Source organism: Littorina saxatilis, linkage group LG14 (genome assembly GCF_037325665.1).
Source record: "Littorina saxatilis isolate snail1 linkage group LG14, US_GU_Lsax_2.0, whole genome shotgun sequence".
Taxonomy (NCBI): Eukaryota; Metazoa; Mollusca; class Gastropoda; order Littorinimorpha; family Littorinidae; genus Littorina; species Littorina saxatilis.
In genome coordinates, this window is record NC_090258.1 from 30,845,274 (window position 1) to 30,863,587 (window position 18,314).

Sequence of the window (18,314 nt, forward strand, 5' to 3'; positions counted from 1 at the left end):
ACACACACACACACACACACACACGCACACATACACCACAACCCTCGTCTCGATTCCCCCTCTATGTTAAAACATTTAGTCAAAACTTGACTAAATGTAAAAACAAGTCGCGTAAGGCGAAATTACTACATTTAGTCAAGCTGTGGAACTCACAGAATGAAACTGAACGCACTGCATTTTTTCACAATGACCGTAGTCCGCCGCTTGTGCAAAACGGAGTGAAACTGACGAGCCTGTTCAGCGCGGTAGTGGTTTCGCTGTTCTGCATAGCACGCTTTTCCGTACCTCTCTTCGTTTTAACTTTCTGAGCGTGTTTTTAATCCAAACATATCATATCTATATGTTTTTGGAATCAAGAACCGACAAGGAATAAGATGAAATTGTTTTTAAATCGATTTCGGAAATTTTAATTTGATCTTAAATTTTTATTTTTAATTTTCAGAGCTTGATTTTAATCCAAATATAACATATTTATATGTTTTTGGAATCAGAAAATGATGAAAAATAAGCTGAACGTAAATTTATAAAAAAACCCATTGTAATTACAATTTTCAGATTTTTAATGACTAACGTCATTAATTAATTTTTAAGCCACCAAGCTGAAATGCAATACCGAAGTCCGGCCTTCGTCGAAGATTGCTTTACAAAAATGTCAATCAATTTGATTGAAAAATGAGGGTGTGACAGTGCCGCCTCAACTTTTACAAAAAGCCGGATATGACGTCCTCAAAAGTATTGATCGAAAAAATGGACAAAAAATTCCGGGGATATCATTCCCAGGAACTCTCATGTAAAATTTCATAAAGATCGGTCCAGTAGTTTGGTCTGAATCGCTCTACACACACACACACACGCACAGACAGACAGACACACACACACACACACACACACACACACACACACACACACACACACACACACACACACCCACACACATATATACACCATGACCCTCGTCTCGATTCCCCTACTAAGTTAAAACATTTAGTCAAAACTTGACTAAATGTAAAAAGAAAAGAAGATAGCTCGCTACAGGAGGTGAACGAACCAACTTTATTACTCAAGGACCGGCCCCCGTAGCGCAGTGGTTAGCGCATCGGGCTGTGGGCCGGGAGGTCGTGGGTTCGAATCCCATCAGGGTCATGTGGGTTTTTCGGGCTACGGTCGGCTCCTACCCAGAGTGGAAGTGCTATGGTTCCTATGGGAAGGCTGGAATCACACAGCCGAGTGTCATTCACTTAACGAATGCGACTTTGAGGGTGCTCAGGTTCTGTTTACCTGACCAACACCGCAGGTGCGGCAGTTCTCGAGCCTGGTTGACACCAGGATATATTATGACAGTAAGCGTAGAGTGCTGCCCTGTCACGTAGTCTCAAACCAAATTGGAAATCCATAGCATCATCATTATAATCATCCTCATCTCATTAATCATCCAAAATTATAAATTGTCCTTGCTCTTGTGGCCCTTCATGCCCGGAGCTCTCAACCTTGGTCTCAGTGTTCCTGTTCCATCCTTCCCTGAATAGTACTTCTGCTGTCAGTCTTCAACGTGTGACGTTCTGGGGGGTCGACGGAGGGACGTGGTGGCGGTCTGCTCTCTGGAGGGGACCCTCACTCAGTCTGGCTCCGCGACTTAGCAGTCAATGTCGTTAGTAGGGGGCATAGTAGGTAGTGGGCTGCGTCCGTTAGCTCGGGACAGACCCACTACACTGACAGCCAAAAATCTTTGGACATACTTTAAATTGTAAAGTTCTCTGCAAACAATGGAGCGATACAAAAAGTAAATACATGTCAGCAAAGCTCAATGCACCCTGTGCGTTCTGTTGAAAACAGAAATGAGATCGGATAAGATTTAACAAAGTTATGACTGTTTGAACACGCACTCCCCAAAAACAGAAGTCACACAATTGGATAACAAAAAGTTCTACAAAACTGGCTTAACTGACAAAACTGATAATTGCAAGTCGTGCATTCTTTCTGTTTGTGTGTGCTCCAACATCTCCTGATTTGTTTGCTATGCTAATCAATGACGTACGTTCACAAATGACTTTGTAATTGACTTTGTAATTGGGAAGCCGTTTTCAATGAAAAAAAACATCGTTGACGACAAACACGAAAATTCCTGTTTTTTCTGAAATATTTTCACTTGTATCTCATTTTCTTCCTCATTTCAATGCAGAATTATACACAACTTTAAGGACATGTGCAAAACTCAAGGCTCAACCTGTGGATACAGTTGGGTTTTTTTAAATGTAAGTCTCAACTCCACAGAAACCGTTACAAGTTGTACACACATATGGAAGCATTGTGTAAACAGCAGAAGAACCTTGAAGTAGGACACAGACTGGAATTATAGCAGATAGCAGTGGCATAATGTGTAGAAAAAATAAAAGCGATATATTCAGAAAGAGAGAAACTGTAGGGAAATGAAAGCCGGTGTGCCTTGATGCAAATCTGCCTTTTGAAGCCATATTTTGACAGTCCGGGAACCGCTCTTGTGTCGCGGTAACACAAACCCTAACATGACGTCATAAAATAATTACATCACGGAAAGTTTTGTCGTCATCCACTCTTCGTATTTTCCGAGATCTGAAAGACTGTTTTCATCTGTGTTAATCTGTTCTCACCTGTCTTCACCTGAAAAGATGCCACGAGTACCAGAAGATGTTAGAAATAGAATTCCCTGCACGTGTTCAGTAGCCTGGATCCCTGACAAGAACGCAAATTTGACCAAGATCTTAGCAGGTTGAATATTCGTGAAATTAGAAATATTTCCTTCCACCCCCATAGCTTTGTGAAATAGGCATGTTTTGCATCAAAATTTGGAGAGAATAATGATAAATCAATGAGAAAAAGGAAAACCCGATTTTCAAATTTCAACTGGACATGGTTCGGTCACAGTGCTGTCACATTATAACGTACATGTAAGCGGTTGGTGACGTCACGGGACAACATATTTTGAGATTTTTTCAACTGAGTTGAATAACAAAAATCCTTGTGCACATCATTTGTGAATTTCATTTCAATCGTTCCGACAATAATGGAGAAAATGCCAGATAAGTGAAAATATTCAGAAAAAAACAGACATTTTCGTGTTTGTCGTCAACGATGTCTTTTTTTTATTGAAAACGGCTTCCCAATTACAAAGTCAATTACAAAGTCATTTGTGAACGTACGTCATTGATTAGCATAGCAAACAAATCAGGAGATGTTGGAGCACACACAAACAGAAAGAATGAACGACTTGCAATTATCAGTTTTGTCAGTTAAGCCAGTTTTGTAGAACTTTTTGTTATCCAATTGTGTGACTTCTGTTTTTGGGGAGTGCGTGTTCAAACAGTCATAACTTTGTTAAATCTTATCCGATCTCATTTCTGTTTTCAACAGAACGCACAGGATGCATTGAGCTTTGCTGACATGTATTTACTTTTTGTATCGCTCCATTGTTTGCAGAGAACTTTACAATTTAAAGTATGTCCAAAGATTTTTGGCTGTCAGTGTACTGAACACCGTCGAAGTGACTCAGCAGAAGTGCAGTGTCATCTTCCGAGGGTAGCCTACCGCAACGACCCGACATCCCTCCCTGGAGCGTCTGTAAAATCGACAAGTCTGGCAGCGGAACGAAATTCAGATGTGGATGGAGCAGCGAGTGCAGGGACGGGGCGGCGTGAGAGCACACCGGGACAAGGAACAGGTGCAAGGGAAAAAAAACAAAAAACAACTTTATTACTCAAGGATGGAGATTTTAGGCTAGTGAGCTGAGGCGAGCAGGTCGTACTCATTGTGCTGCATTGTAGCAGTAAAAAGGAACCGACAGGATCAATGTCGGCATTTGTGTATAACAGGTCATGTGAAGAGACGAAACGCGCAACGTTTTCACGCTCCAGATATCATTATTCACGATGTACGTTATGAACTTAAGAGGACATGTCGTGTTGTGGGTATAATTGTTTAGCCTCGGTGACCTAAATCACTAAAGCACACTCGAACCTGTCTATAACGACCGACCAAGGAACCGACCGAAAGTGATTGCAACAGACAGGTGATTGCTATTCATAGTGTACGCTGTGAACTAAAAAGGGCACGGCACGTCGTGATGTGGGTATACTTGTTTCGCCTAAGTGACCTAAATCACTAAAGTACACCTGTCTATAACGACCACCGAAGGAACTGACCAAAAGTGGTCGTAACACACAGGTGATTGCTATGATACAGAGAGATGAATTATGTTGGGGTTTTTTAAGAGAAAAAACCTCGATGGGCATCCTCTCAGGTGATCGTAATGGGCAGGTGGTCGTTATATAGAGATGGCCGCCAGGGCAGATTGTCTTTATCCAGAGGTACTTGCTATAGCAGGTTCAGCTTGTCTGTCAAAACGAAGAGAAGGGTTGGATTAAACACATTTTGTTCGGTATAAATCGTGACAGCAAAGATTCAGAAGAAGAGTTGGATTCAAAACAAGTAATTATAGGGTGAGCTTAAAGCCATAATTATGTACTCGATGACTATACACGCTAATTGCTTTACCAACAGCTGGAGACATGCTAAATTAAGTTCCCTGCAAAATATTGTGGTCTAGGACCCCTTCAATGTTGAGATATGTTAATTTTCATTTTGATCTGGATCGTCCTATTTATAGATTTGGCAACACATGCGCTGTTGACGCAAGGGAGAGAACTCCGTGTCGTTGTTGACATCCTCACTTTTTCAGAGGCTAGAACAAGCTAAAATTCTCAATCCTGTTTGATTGGACTTCGCCTCCAAAGGTGATTGTGGTGTTTCGGCACTCGGTTACACACATATAAACACACACAGTCACACACTCACACTCACATACACACACATAGACAGGCACACGCATCTCTAGCTCTCTCTCTCTCTCTCTCTCTTTCTCGCGCACTCTCTCTCTCTCTCTCTCTCTCTCTCTCTCTCTCTCTCTCTCTCTCTCTCTCTCTCTCTCTCTCTCTCTCTCTCTTTCGGCTCCTCTTTGTTAATCGTACAAGAAACAAGTCGCGTGAAGCGATATAAAAACATTTAGTCAAGCTGTCGGCATCAAAGTAAGTCATCGCCTAGACTATATTCTGATAGTCTCGACTGGCCACATCGAAAGACCGAGACGGGCCACGCAAGTCTCCGCGTAGCATCGTGCAGTACTTACTTTACCTATTTTCTGTCATTCCAAGCACATTTTTAGAGTAGACATGGCATATGTATATGTCTTTGAATTCAGGAGAAATTGAGGAATACGATGCAATCACTTTTAAATCTGTTAGTGAACATTCGATTTTAATGACAAATTTTGTGAGCAAACTAATTAACCAATTTTTACGCTGCCAAGCTCAAACTCAATCCCGTAGCCCGGACTTTGTCGAAAATCGCTTGACGAAAATTTCAATCAATTTGATTGAAAAATGAGGGCGTGACAGTGCTGCCTCAACTTTCACAAAAAGCCGTATATGACGTCATCAAAGACATTTATCGAAAAAACGAAGAAACAAAATGTGGAGATTATCATACCCAGAAACTTTCATGTGAAATTTCATGTAGATCGGTCCAGTAGTTTTCTCTGAATCGTTCTACACACACACACACACACACACCCACCACCACCATCGTCTCGATTCCCGTCAATGTTAAAACATTTAGTCAACACTTTTACGGTTTCAGTGTCTTTGTGTCACCGAGTCGTGACAGCATGTTGTGCAATGGTGAGTGTTCACCGGTGAAGGCCTTTTGAACAAAGATCCGATGCACGCTTTGTATCGTATTTTTTCCCACGATCTATTTATTAAAGGGACACTTCATCACGTTTCTTCTTCTTCTACGTTCATGGGCTGAAACTCCCTCGTTCACTCATGTTTTTGCACGAGTGGATTTTCACGTGTATGACCGTTTTTACCCCGCCATTCAGGTTGTCAAACGCAGGGCCGGACCAAGTTCGTTTGAGGGGGGGGGGGGGGGGGGGGGGGTGGGTTCCAACTGAAGGCAGGGGTCCAAAGTCCACTTTTTTTTCTCTGAGAGGTACATTGGATGGCCAGGGGGGGGGGGGGGGTTCCGGAACCCCAGGAACCCCCCCCCCCCCCAGATGTGGCCCTGAAACGCCGCTTTCGGGGGAAGCATGCAGGGTAAATTCGTGTTTCTATAACCCACCGAACTCTGACATGGACAACAGGATCTTTTCTGTGCGCACTTGGTCTTGTGCTGGGGTGTACACACGAAGGGGGATAAGGCACTGGCAGGTGTGCACATAAGTTGACCTGGGAGGTCGGAAAAATATCCACCGCGGCCGGGATATGAACTCATTCAATCTATATGAGGCTTATATCGCGCGTGTTCCGTGGGTACAGTTCTAAGCGCACGGATTTATTTTTTATTTTTTTATTTTTTTTTATTTTGTGCAATTATATTGCGCACATATTCAAGGCGCAGGGATTTATTTATGCCGTGTGAGATGGAATTTTTTGACACAATACATCACGCATTCACATCGGCCAGCAGATCGTAGCCATTTCGGCGCATATCCTACTTTTCACGGCCTATTATTCCAAGTCACACGGGTATTTTGGTGGACATTTTTATCTACGCTTATACAATGTTGCCAGGAAAGACCCTTTTGTCAATCGTGGGATCTTTAACGTGCACACCCCAATGGAGTGTACACGAAGGGACCTCGGTTTTTTGTCTCATCCGAAAGACTAGCACTTGAACCCACCACCAAGGTTAGGAAAGGGGTGAGAAAATTGCTAACGCCCTGACCCAGGGTCGAACTCGCAACCTCTCGCTTCCGAGCGCAAGTGCGTTACCACTCGGCCACCCAGTCCTCTGAACTCACGACCTTCTGATTTGGAGGCCGATGTCTTATCCACTAGGCTATTGCGCCCGTCTGACAGCCCTTCACGTTTAAAGAGGTAAAGATTCGTTCACAAAAGTCACATTTAATTCCATAAAGAGATCTCCCTTCCCGTCTCAAAACATAACTCTTCTTTAAAGAAATCTCAATTACTCTGACAAATCACAACCTTCTTTAAAAATAAACCTGACTTCCCTGAAAAAAAACCCACCAACTATTATACCTTAAATAAACTTCACTCCCCGTGACAAGAAATTTCTTTAAAGAAACCTGACTTCCTGTTACAAAACACTACCCTTCTTTAAAAAAAACCTGACTTCCAATGACAAAACACTGCCCTTTTTTAAAGAAACCTCACTTTTCTTGACTTCTATAAAGAAACCCCACTTACCTTGACAAAACACTGTTTTTCTTTTAAGAAACCTGACTTTCCTTGACAAAACACTGCCCTTCTTTAACGAAATCTCACTTCCCTTGACAAAACACTGCCCTTCTTTAAAGAAACCTAACTTCCTGTTACAAAACACTACCCTTCTTCACAAAAACTTCACTTTCCTTGACAAAACACTGTTCTTCTTTAAAGAAACTGCACTTTCCTTGACAAAACACTTTTCTTCTTTAAAGAAACTGCACTTTCCTTGACAAAACACTTTTCTTCTTTAAAGAAACTGCACTTTCCTTGACAAAACACTTTTCTTCTTAAAGAAATCTCACTTTCCTTGGCAAAACACTACCCTTCTTTAAAGAAACCCCACTTTCCTTGACAAAACACTTTTCTTCTTTAAAGTTACTGCACTTTCCTTGACAAAACACTGCCATTCTTTAAAGAAACTGCACTTTCCTTGACAAAACACTTACTCCGTCACGGCGGAGGGCTGACCGTGCACCCAAAAGCGGACTCTACCAAATGGGTATTTTTTGAAAGCTTGGGACCTGCCAAACATAAAAATCGATGTTAACAAGAAATATTCAAGGGCGCACTTTCTCTTCTCAGTCAAAATTCAACTATACCCTGAAGAGTGATGCACGAGCATTTCAGACGCTTGCCTCTGAAAAAAGAAGTTCTCAGCCAAATTACGAACTCAAACTGGTACGTTTTACATATAAATGTGTTAGTTGGTATCTTTTGATTATCACAAAACAATTTGCGACTGCTTTGGCCGAGGATGCTGGTGACAGTATCATTATTATGAACCCTACCCTAAATCCAGGAAAGACGTCGTCCAAAATGTAGGTAAGTTTTGATTAAAAATAAATTCACACAAGACTAGTATTGTTGTTTGGCTTCAATGGATATATTTTCGTCAAGTATGATGTCTTTACATAATATCTGTATAATATGAATGGATTTGAACCATATACTATGTCATTATGACCTTCCAATCTTCCTAACCCCCAGCCCAGTAAAGCGTGCGAGACGTTTCCTGAAAAAATGTCGCTTTGTGGTGCGAGTTCAGTGTGACATGATTAGTTTCCAGAACCCCATTTCTGACTTTCGAAGTTTATCTACATACATTTAGCAATGCACGAGCAAAATATGACAACTTAATGGTGCCTTTTGGTTTAATGCTATAGTAAAATTGCTAGTGATAGTGTTTACAGGTTGAAACAAAACATAACAGAGGGGAGTAGTCTTCCTCAATCTGGTTCAGAGCATAATGTATTTCTATTTTCAGAGGTAGCATTATTTCTGATAAGAGCTAGAGCCAATATAATGATGCTGAATATTTGAAAAATGAACTTTGTGACTCATCTGAGTAGCAGAAGAGCCTTCGTGATCGTCAGCGTAAGGCTGGCTGTCTTCAAAGCAATTCCTAGATGAACAACTTAACACTGCGTTCGATTATTCGCCCGTTTCTTAAGTTAGAGCTTTGAGACTTTACACGCGTCTAGGGCTACATGTACGCTTTACAATACGTAAAATATAGTTGACTCTCGCGTTATGTAAAGGTCACAACAAGGTCATTACCAGGCAAAAACGAGGGAAAACCGAGGGAAAGTACCATTTTCTGCAACTGTTTCCAAGAAAAATATTTCAAATTCAATTGTTTCCTGGGATTAACGCATCTCTAGACATGACAATCATCCGATTATCAGACATCAATTGTGGAGGTCACGACAAGGTCATTACCGGGTAAAAACGAGGGAAACCCGAGGGAAAATACCATTTTCTGCAACTTGTGTGTAAGTAAAAGCTTTCAAACTCCATCTTCTTCTGGTATTGGTGCATCTCTAGGCATGACAATCATCTGATTAACAGTCCTCAATTTTCAAGGTCACAACAAGGTCATTACCAGATAGAACCGAGAGAAAACCGAGGGAAAATACCATTTTCTATAACTTTTTTGTAAGTAAGAGCTTATAAACTCCATCTTCTTCTGGGATTAGCGCTGATTTCAATGACCCTGAAGTCCGAGGAAAGTTTTCTTGACCCATGCCTACTTTGAAGGTCATGACAAGATCAAATTTACACGTTTTCTATTTGGGAATATCTTTTACGGTCAAATAAAATACTTTCTGGACGTCAGCTATTTTCGAAGCTAAAGCTTAATTACAACTTTACACACGTCTTGGGATTTATGAGACATAACGCAAATATTGTTGACTCTCGTAATATTTAAAGGTCACACAACAAGGTCATCACCAGGTAAAACCGAAGAAAAACCGAGGGAAAGTACCATTTTCTGCAACTGTTTGTAAGAATGAACTTTCAAATTCAATTGTTTCCTGGGATTAGCGCATCTCTAGGCATGACAATCATCTGATTAACAGTCATGAATTGTGGAGGTCACGACAAGGTCATTACCGGGGAAAACCGAGGGACAATACCATTTTCTGCAACTTGTGTGTAAGTAAATGCTTTCAAACTCCATCTTCTTCTGGTATTGGCGCATCTCTAGACATGACAATCATCTGATTAACAGTCCTCAATTTTCAAGGTCACAACAAGGTCATTACCAGATAAAACCGTCGGAAAACCGAGGGAAAATACCATTATCTGCAACTTTGTTGTAAGTAAGAGCTTATAAACTTCATCTTCTTCCAGGATTAGCGCTGATTTCAATGAGTCTTTGGAAAGTTTTCTCGACCCATGCAATGTTTGAAGGTCATGACAAGGATGGGATTTTACACACGTCTAGGGCATTATAAGACATGAAACAAATATTGTTGACTCTCGTAATATTTAAAGGTCACACAACAAGGTCATTACTGGGTAAAACGACGGAAAATATATCAACTTTATGACTCGTCTGAGTGCCAGGACAGCCGGTGTGATCCTCAGAGTCAGGCTTGCAGACCCCAAGGCTTTCGGTAGATGAACACCTTAACATTGACTTTTTCTTCTCTCTCCCCTTCTCTTCTACCCCTATTACATCCAGCCCCCCCCCCCCCCCCCCCCATAGAGCCCCTGTGGGCGAAGGAAGATGTCATGAATCTGCCTCAACAGCTTTAGCTTAGAAAATAGCCGAACACAAATAGAAAACGTGTAAACTTGACCTTGCCATGACCTTCAAACTAGGCATGGGCCAAGAAAACTTTCCTCGGATTTCAGGGTCATAGAAATCAGCGCTAATCCCAGAAGAAGATGGAGTTTATAAGCTCTTACTTACAAAAAAGTTATAGAAAATGGTATTTTTTCTCGGTTTTCTCTCGGTTCTATCTGATAATGACCTGATTGTGACCTTGAAAATTGAGTACTGTTAATCAGATGATTGGCATGCCTAGAGATGCGCCAATACCAGAAGAAGATGGAGTTTGAAAGCTTTTACTTTCACAAGTTGCAGAAAATGGTATTTTCCCTCCGTTTTCCCTCGTTTTTGCCTGGTAATGACCTTGTCGTGACCTCCACAATTGATGTCTGATAATCGGATGATTGTCATGTCTAGAGATGCGTTAATCCCCCAAAAATAATTGAATTTGAAAGCTTTTTCTAACAAACAGTTGCAGAAAATGGTACTTTCCGTCGGTTTTCCCTCGTTTTTGCCTGGTAATGACCTTGTTGTGACCTTTAAATAACGCGAGAGTCAACTATATTGTATGTATTGTAAAGCGTTCATGTAGCCCTAGACGCGTGTAAAGTTTCAAAGCTCTAGCTTAAGAAACGGAAGAATAATCGAACGCAGTGTTAAGTTGTTCATCTAGGAATTGAAGTTGAAGACAGCCAGCCTTACGCTGACGATCACGAAGGCTCTTCTGCTACTCAGATGAGTCACAAAGTTCATTTTTCAAATATTCAGCATCATTATATTGGCTCTAGCTCTTATCAGAAATAATGCTACCTCTGAAAATAGAAATACATTATGCTCTGAACCAGATTGAGGAAGACTACTCCCCTCTGTTATGTTTTGTTTCAAGCTGTAAACACTATCACTAGGATTTTCTACCATAGCATTAAACCAAAAGGCACCATTAAGTTGTCATATTTTGCTCGTGCATTGCTAAATGTATGTAGATAAACTTCGAAAGTCAGAAATGGGGTTCTGGAAACTAATCATGTCACACTGAACTCGCACCACAAAGCGACATTTTTTCAGGAAACGTCTCGCACGCTTTACTGGGCTGGGGGTTAGGAAGATTGGAAGGTCATAGTGACATAGTATATGGTTCAAATCCATTCATATTTTACAGATATTATGTAAAGACATCATACTTGACGAAAATATATCCATTGAAGCCAAACAACAATACTAGTCTTGTGTGAATTTATTTTTAATCAAAACTTACCTACATTTTGGACGACGTCTTTCCTGGATTTAGGGTAGGGTTCATAATAATGATACTGTCACCAGCATCCTCGGCCAAAGCAGTCGCAAATTGTTTTGTGATAATCAAAAGATACCAACTAACACATTTATATGTAAAACGTACCAGTTTGAGTTCGTAATTTGGCTGAGAACTTCTTTTTTTCAGAGGCAAGCGTCTGAAATGCTCGTGCATCACTCTTCAGGGTATAGTTGAATTTTGATTGAGAAGAGAAAGTGTGCCCTTGAATATTTCTTGTTAACATCGATTTTTATGTTTAGCAGGCCCCAAGCTTTCAAAAAATACCCATTTGGTTGAGTCCGCTTTTGGGTGCACGGTCAGCCCTCCGCCGTGACGGAGTAACTTTTCTTCTTTAAAGAAACTGCACTTTCCTTGACAAAACAATGCCATTCTTTAAAGAAACTACACTTCCCTTGACAAAACACTTAGAAACTGCACTTTCCTTGGCAAGACACTGTTCTTCTTTAAAGAAACCTGACTTCCCTTGACAAAACACTGTTCTTCTTGAAAGAAACCTCACTTCCCTTGACAAAACACTGCCATTCTCTAAAGAAACTGCACTTCCCTTGACAAAACACTTTTCTTTTTTTAAAGAAACTGCACTTTCCTTGGCAAAACACTGTTCCTCTTTAAAGAAACCCCACTTACCTTGACAAAACCCTGTTCTTCTTTAAAGAAACCTCACATTCCTTGACAAAACACTTTAAAGAAACTTGACTTCCCTTGACAAAACCCTGTTCTTCTTTAAAGAAACCTGACTTCCCTTGACAAAACACTGCCCTTTTTTTTTAAAGAAACTGCACTTTCCTTGACAAAACACTGTTCTTCTTTAAAGAAACTGCACTTTCCTTGACAAAACACTGTTCTTCTTTAAAAAAAAATATAAAAAAAAACTGACTTTCCTTGACAAAACACTGTTCTTCTTTAAAGAAACCTGACTTCCCTTGACAAAACACTGTTCTTCTTTAAAGAAACCTGACTTCCCTTGACAAAACACTGTTCTTCTTTAAAGAAACCTGACTTTCCTTGACAAAACACTGTTCTTCTTTAAAGAAACCCAACTTCCGTTGACAAAACACTGTTGTCCTTTAAAAAAACTGACTTTCCTTGAGAAAACACTGTTCTTCTTTAAAGAAACCTGACTTCCTTTGAAAAAACACTGTTCTTCTTTAAAGAAACCTCACGTTCCTTGACAAAACACTGTTCTTCTTTAAAGAAACCTGTCTTTCTGTGACAAAGCAATGCAATTGTGAGTGTGTCCCATAAGGTTAGTATTGCTGTTGAAATGAAAGATGTCATCGTTCTGTAAACCTTCAATGAGGCGGAATGGGGTTTTAAAGTCAAGAATCAAATTAAGAATGCTAGGATATTAAATAGTCGAGGTTCTAAATAGTGTAGGGTTTGCTTGTTCATTTGAACGTTCGATAAACTTACCATTCTTACTTTTTGCTTATTGATTTTGTTTGCTTGTTGTTGTTGTTGTTGTGGTGGGGTTATTGTTGTTGTTGTGTTGTTGTTGTTGTTGTTGTTGTTGTTGTTGATGTTGTTGTTGTTGTAATTGCTTCCTTAGTTAGCTTTGTAAGTGAAACTTATGTTAGTTTGAGAAACGTATGTATATATCTTTAAGAGTTTAAATTCCAGAAATGAATGATCAAAAAAATGTAAACTGTATTGACAAACGGTAAAAACTTCTTGGTCAGACAAATGTTAACACTTTTAAAAGAAAATAATTATCAAATACATAAATGAAAAAATAAATACATAAATACATAAATAAATAAATGAATACATGAATAAATAAATAAATAAGTAAACACATACATAAACAAACATATATATATATATATATACATACATTCACAAATAACTAGATAAATGTATAAATAAATAAACGAATAAACGAATGAATGAACACATAAATGAATAAATAAATGAACAAATAAAGGAATCAAAATTAAAAAAATCGCAACTGCACCTGTGTTAGTCTCAAATTTCGAGACAGACACACTCAACTTTTTCTCCTAAAGACAGGCACTCACCTGTTTGATGCTATTAATGTACCCGTATATAAGGAAAGGGCGTGATGCACGGTGGTGCACACAAATACACTGCACCCGCGCTCCCAAGCCTACCCGTCCCACGGATAAATGCACACCCCACTGTGGGAACACCACATTCCCGATCATTTTAGTGGGTAGGGTTGGCTCAAGGTTCTTAGCTGTTTCTTTTCTGGAGAGAAATTGTCTGAAAAGAATCTTCAGCATTTTGTTTTGGTTGGCAGCGAAGGGCGTTCAGCTGTTTTTATTTTTTTAAATTTTCTTATTAAGAGATATTGACTGGGAGATCGATCAGCAGGGAAATTTGCGGCGTCTTTTTCGTTGGCAGTTTAGGTGCTTAGCTGCTGTTATTGTTTTTTCTGGGGAGAAATGGACTGAAAGAACAGTGACAGGGAGTGAAAGTACGCGTCTTTTTCGTGAGAAGTTGACGGCCTTTGGCTGTTGATGTTGGCGGGGTGGGTGTGTTTTTCTTGAGAGAAAGTGGCTGAAAAAGAAACAGTGCCAACAATTTCGAGAGTTTTTTTTTCGTGGAAAAGTGTTTTCATTTTTTTTTACTTTTTTTTTCTTGAGAGAAAGCGACCAAAAAAACTGTGTACAGATCTGGACGGTCTTTATTGATCTTCATTTTCGCGTGAAGGCGTCATCCTCGTATTTTGGGGGGTATATTTTGTGTGTGCTTTCTTTCCACCGCCATCTTCCTCTCTTGGGGACTTCAACTTCAAGGTAAGCTGTTATTTTTTAATTCAAAGTACAATTTCAAATAGACTACCGGCACGGTTGGCCTAGTGGTTTACAAGGCGTCCGCCCCGTGATCGGGAGGTCGTGGGTTCGAACCCCGGCCGGGTCATACTTAAGACTTTAAAATTGGCAATCTAGTGGCTGCTCCGCCTGGCGTCTGGCATTATGGGGTTAGTGCTAGGACTGGTTGGTCCGGTGTCAAAATAATGTGACTGGGTGAGACATGAAGCCTGTGCTGCGACTTCTGTCTTGTGTGTGGCGCACGTTATATGTCAAAGCAGCACCGCCCTGATATGGCCCTTCGTGGTCGGCTGGGCGTTAAGCAAACAAACAAACAAACAAACAAACAAACAAACAAATAGACTGCACTTACTTTTTTTAAGTCAAGAACCAAATACGCGACTGGTAAAATAATGAAACGTTCTGAATAGTGAAGGTCTTAATATACTTTCTTATGTGATAACCAATGTGCTGTATTTTCTCAGTTTTGCTGATGTTATACGCTTGGTACATATATTTACTCATTTTCCTTAAATAACATGTGATAACATTACTTCATAGCTAAGCACATGATTTTACCTATGGCACAACACAAATCTCTAGCCTCCCTCTCTGAGATGCGTTTGAAGACAGACTGTTAAAAGAGAATAAATGTATGTACATAATTATGATAGAATATTGATGTATGAATTGAAGAAATGTATAAGAACACAAGAATGTATGAATGACAAAGAACAAATGTTTATTTTTGAATGTTTTATGTATGTTTTATTACGGACACAAAAGCTCAGCAATGCAATTTCTCTTTTAGAGATTAATAAAGTATTGTATTGTATTGTATTGTATTGTATTGTATTGTCTTGTCTTTTTTATTGAACGTTTTATAAAGCTTATCATTAATGGTCAATTTTCAGAAATAACTCCGTCGGGTTTGTATGGGGTGTGAAAGAGTGAATACCCTTGCTTTTTCCTCGGACAAATAAAGTCACACGTGCTCCTGTCTACGTGTTTCCGACACACCCCTCGCTAGTGTTTGGCCCCTGCAGTGTGTGTCCGACACACCCCTCGCTCGCTAGTAAACATCCAGGGTATTCACTCTTTCACAACTCATACAAACCCGACAGAGTTATTGTCGGAATTCGTCTCTTGGGCGAAGTCCACTTAGCGGAGACTTGACAAGGCTGGCTGCACAAAGCTTTAGTACTGAATTTTCGGTAAAAGTGGACTTCGGGCTCTTCTTCTTCTTCGTTCATGGGCTGAAACTCCCACGTTCACTCATGTTTTTGCTTGAGTGTTTTTTTTTCGTGTATGACCTTTTCGCCCCGCCATTCAGGCAGCATACGCCGATTTCGGGGAAAGCATGCTGTGTATTTTCGTGTTTCTATAACCCACCGAACTCTGACATGGATTACAGGATCTTTTCCGTGCGCATTGGGTCTTGTGCTTGCGTGTACACACGAAGGGGGCAAAGGCACTAGCAGGTCTGCACACAAGTTGACCTGGGAGATCGGAAAAATCTCCACCCTTAACCCACCAGGCGGCCGCCGCCCGGATTCGAACTCACGACCTTCCGACTAAGAGACCGACGTCTTACCACCACGCCACTGCGCCCGTCAGACTTCGGGCTCAATTGCGGACAGTCATTAACTTCATTGTTACTTTTTGTTTTATGTTTTTGTGTGTTTGGTTGGTTTGCTGTTGTTGTGTTATTGTTGTTGTTGGTTTAAACAATGTATTCATAAAAAAGAGAGATAACTATGCCACATACAAGGCAAAAAAAAATAGGTGTGGTTACGGTAACATAGCCAAAAACAATAGGGTAGGAAGGTAGGCAATCACTTTTTTTTTTAAACTTTTTTTTTAAAACTGTTTTTCTAATGTGTACAAATTAAACCTACTTGACAGGGAAATAAGTGTGCGACTCGGGCGCTTTCGCTTTCATTGCGTTTTCTGCACTCGTTTTCTTGTGTTCTTTTAATATTTTTTTGGACAAATTAATGTAATAAAAAGTTATTGGGTCGGCCCCTAAAAATAGGGTAGGTCGGGTTACCGTAACCACACCTATTTTTTTTTTTTAGGCCCAATCAATATAACAAGGGAGCACAGCAAGCAAAGCTTATACACGTGCTATGGAAAAGCAAACATATATCTAATTAGGCGAACGATACGGGGATCTGTAGGAGGGGAAAGGAAGGAGGAAAAATATGACAACGGATATACATATATAATGAGTGAATAAACAGAATAAGACTAACAATGTACACAATTAATTGGTTTAAGCGTGTTTTTATTCATTTCTTGTATACATGTTATATACAGTAACAACATTAAGAACGTTAACAAGCAGACTGCTTATGGACACGTTCTAAAACTGATAATCAATACACATTCTGATAACAAGACATGGCGAACAAGTGATAACTTCAACCCTTTTCTTTCAAAATATTTCATAATATTTTATACAAATAAAGAGAGAGAGAGAGAGAGAGAGAGAGAGAGAGAGAGAGAGAGAGAGAGAGAGAGAGAGAGAGAGAGAGAGAGAGAGAGAGAGAGAGAATGCTTTGCTACATCTATTGCTGTCACTGTTAATATAATATCAGCCGAAGCGATCAGTTGACATAACGTAATCTTGTACAGCAGAAAATATTTTCGTGTTCAAAGATATAGTTAAATCAGTATTTCCAAACAAAAGTGTTTTGCAATCCAGAGCGTGCGTTGGCAGACTATTGAATAAAATGGTTCTATGTTCTTTAAATTTTGGACAATGTAACAAAAAGTGTTCAGCGTCTTCCGGGCGTACTCCACACGTGCATTCTAAATTATCAGAGAGGTGTCGGTTAACAAGGTCTTGTTGCAAATCGCTCATATTTAATCTCAACCTGCTGTGAAATACCTGTGCCTTAAGGTTGCCTAAATAATAATACTGTGGAACAACAACATCTCCATTGGTCAAAAATCTTTTAAATTCACCAACTGACTGCGTTTGTCGTATATTTTCTGGAAGATTATTTCACAAAGCTGTCGTTGAAGGAAAAAATGAAGATTTACATAACTCACTTCTGCATAATGGAACCTTACGTTACACAATTAATTAACACACACACACACACACACACACACACACACACACACACACACACACACACACACACACACACACACACATACATACACACACAGACAAAATAATAATAAAGTGATTGTAAAAACAATATTTCAAGTGGAAAAAAGTTCAAGAAAGTGGGTGGTTTTTTTTTGCATAGTCTTCAACGGGGATTAAAATGATAACAACAACAACAACAACAACAACAACAACAACAACACCACCAACAACAACAACAACAACAACAACAACAACAACAACGAAAACCCAGAGGAATAGAAATGACTGATACGTTAGTAACGGGTCGGTCGACCGTCTCTATAAACATATTATCGTCCGTTATTTCCCTAATAGGGGAAGGTTGCCTAATATGGACCACTTTTTGTTTCATGCTGATAACTAGCTAGTTTTCTTGTGAATAAGTTTCATTTGTGTTTGGTAGTCCTTCTCAGTTAGGTTAACCGTTAAACCTAATTAGAGTGACATAGTTTGTTTCATACTGATAACTAGCTAGTTTTCTTGTTAATAAGTTTCATTTGTGTTTGGTAGTCCTCAGTTAGGTTAACCGTTAAACCTAATTAGAGTGACATAGTTTTTATAACATTCAGCAAAAAAAAACAAAAAAAACATTCACAAATGTTCCATATTAGGAGCCTGGGCGCCCAATATGGACCAGTGAAGAGGCTTCAATGAATCACTTCAGAATAACGTGATTCAACTTGGTGTGCAAGTCAGATTAATTCAAATATGCTTTAGATTTAGCTGTTTTGGGTTGATGATGACGTTATTTGAAGCACACCAG

General features: G+C 39.8%; 1 long non-coding RNA gene across 1 annotated transcript in view; it reads left to right on the forward strand.

Moving 5' to 3' along the window:
* Nucleotides 1–13,484: 13,484 nt before the first annotated feature.
* The window catches only part of LOC138947553 (uncharacterized), a 31,751-nt gene continuing 26,921 nt past the window's right edge, over nucleotides 13,485–18,314 (forward strand). The window contains exon 1 of the long non-coding RNA XR_011449705.1: nucleotides 13,485–14,394. This is a non-coding gene — a long non-coding RNA (uncharacterized lncRNA). The remainder of the gene's footprint in view (nucleotides 14,395–18,314) is intronic.